The sequence below is a fragment of the Cyanistes caeruleus genome, unplaced genomic scaffold (assembly GCF_971803275.1).
Source record: "Cyanistes caeruleus unplaced genomic scaffold, bCyaCae1.hap1.1 HAP1_SCAFFOLD_166, whole genome shotgun sequence".
In the NCBI taxonomy this organism is placed as follows: Eukaryota; Metazoa; Chordata; class Aves; order Passeriformes; family Paridae; genus Cyanistes; species Cyanistes caeruleus.
Genome location: NW_028255955.1, coordinates 87501 through 90000, shown reverse-complemented (window position 1 = coordinate 90000; position 2500 = coordinate 87501). Strand labels below are relative to the sequence as shown.

Below are 2500 nucleotides of genomic sequence, written 5' to 3'. Positions count from 1 at the left end.
TTTTGCCGCCCGGCAAAAAAAAAAACCACCAGGGGGTGTCCCGCTCCCGGGGCCGAACGGCCCCTCGCGAACCGCACGGCAGAGGAGAGCTCGGAGGGCCGGGTTCCCCTTCCCCCCCGGGCGTTCCGGGGCGCGTCGCTTCCAGGGTTTTGCCCGCCCGCGCGCGCGCGCGGGCGCGGGGACCGCCGCCGGGTCGGGCGCGCGGCGGCGGCGGCGGAGACACGTTCTTCGCCCCGTCGCCGGGCCCCTCTCGGTCGGTGCGGTCGCCGCGGCGAGGTCTCACTCGGTCGGCCGGTCCGCCCCTCGCCCTCCCGCACCGGCGGGGCCACGGGCCGAGCCGCGGCGGTCCTCTCGGGCGCAGCGCCGGGCTGCTGAGGGAAACCCCGGGCCCCGAGTCAGGACGGCCGCGGTGGCGGCGGCGGATGTGTCAGGCGCGCCCCCGCCGGCGGACGCTCCCCCGAGGGTGGCAGCAACTGGGGGGGAGGCACCCCGGCGGGGCCATCCCAGGTCGTTTCCCTCGCCCCAGGGCCAGGTACCTAGCGCTCCGCGCCTGGGCGGTTCCCCGAGTCCTTTCCCCTTTCCCCCGCTCCCGCCTCGGCGTCGTCAAACGCCGGCCGGGGGCGCGGGGTTTGGGCTGGGACCCGAAAGGGCCGCCGAGGCCGGGCGGAGGTTTAAAGACTCGGGCGGCACGGCGCGCCCCGGCGGCGGCGGCGATGCCGGCGGCGGCGGCGGCGGCGGCGGCGACGGGTACCCGGCCGGTGGCGGCGCGGCGTTCACTGAGGGGTGGGGAGCTACTCCCGCCGATCCCCTGCGGTGGCGTCCGTCGCGACCGGTCCCCCCCCGCTCGTCGTCGTCGTCGTCGTCGTCGTCGACTTCGTCGCGGCCGTCGTCGGCCGCGCCGTGCCGGGGAGGGGGCACCCAGCCCCCCTCCCCCCCCTCTCCGCGGCCCGGTCTCGGCGGCGAGGCCGTGGCGCGCTGTCGGCCGCGGGGCCGATCCGGTCTCTTCGGAACGGGGCGGCGCCGGCGGAGAAGCGCCCCCGCGCGCTTCTCCGCCTTCTCTGCGCGACCTCGGGGTGGCGGCCCTCGGGCGCCCCCCGCGCTCCCTCGCCTCGGCCGCGCCGGCCGCGTCGGCGCGCATCTCCTCCTCCTCCTCGGGGCGTTCCTCGCCTTCCCCGGACGCGCGCGGCGGCGCCGTCCGCCGGCTCGTCCCCGGCCGGGACCGCGCGCCCCCCGCCCGGGCGAGCGCTCGTCGGTCGCCTCCGGCGGCCGGAGGTCCGGCGAGCGCGGGCGACCCCGTGCCGAGCGGCGGCGGCGCCGCTCGACGGGTGTCCCCCTGGTGGGACGGTCGGCCGGGAGGCCCCCGTCGTCGCCGGCGGCGGTCCCGGCCCGGGCCCCGCCCGTCGCTTCCCCGTCTCCCTTCCCGAAGGCCGCGTGTGGGCCGCAGGGAGAACCGCTCGAGGCCGTGCGGCGGGCGTCCGCCGCACGGCCCCCTCCCGCAGGGCGCGTGCCCGCGGAAGGGGCCCCGACGGTGCGAAGCGGCGGCGGCGGTCCCGGGAGTGCGGCCCCGGTGGCGGCGGGGCCTTTGCCTTCCGGCAGGCCTCGGGCGCTCGCGACGCCGGCTCGCGCCTCGGCGGCGCCCGCCTCCCGGCGCCGGCCGTCGGAGCGCGGCGGCGAGGCGCTCGCCTTCCGGCGGGGAGCGGTCCCCGGCCGGGGGCGGCGCCGGCGGTGCCGGCGGTCGTCGCGCTGCCGTCTCGGGCGCTGGCAAGGGGGCGGCCCGTCAGCGGGGAGGAGAAAGGCCGCGCCGCGCGCGGCGGGCGCGGTGGCGCTGCGCGGGGGGCCGATCCCCGCGCAGCGGTCGAGGTGGAGCCGAGCGCGCGGCGGGCGGCGGGCGGCCGCGGCCCCCCGGCCTCGTGCCCGCGTCGTCCCGTTCAGAGAGAAGAGGCCGGGCGCGGGCTACGGAGCCCCCCCGCGGTCCGGCGCGCGCCGCGCGGCTCTCCGCGCGGAGGCCGGGCCGAGCCCGGGCGCCTGGGCCGCCTCCGAAAGACGGCACGCGGGGCGGCGTCTCTCTTTTCCCCTCCCCTCGCCCGGGGGGAGGGGGGTGGTGGGGGAGAGGCGGTCGGGGGCGCGGGCCCCCCCGCCCTTTCTGGCCGGCCTTTTCGGAGCGTTCCGTGGGCGGCCTCGTGCCTTCCTTTTCTTTTTCCCCTCCGTTGGTCGTCTCGTTTGTGCTCGTACGGTCGGTCGCGAGGTCGCGCGCCCGCGCGTCCTCGCCGCAAAACCGAGGGGGGCCGCTTCACGCGAGCGGTCCCGGCCCCTCCGCGCGTGCGGGGTCGGTGCCGAAAGCCAGACAACTCTTAGCGGTGGATCACTCGGCTCGTGCGTCGATGAAGAACGCAGCTAGCTGCGAGAATTAATGTGAATTGCAGGACACATTGATCATCGACACTTCGAACGCACTTGCGGCCCCGGGTTCCTCCCGGGGCTACGCCTGTCTGAGCGTCGC

At 79.1% G+C, this 2500-nt stretch overlaps 1 non-coding gene across 1 annotated transcript; it reads left to right on the top strand.

Moving 5' to 3' along the window:
- The first annotated feature begins 2346 nt into the window (after positions 1 to 2346).
- On the top strand, positions 2347 to 2499 carry LOC147645818 (5.8S ribosomal RNA). Its single transcript, XR_015282150.1, has one exon. It is a non-coding gene; the product is annotated as a 5.8S ribosomal RNA (ribosomal RNA).
- The last annotated feature ends 1 nt before the right edge of the window (position 2500 follows it).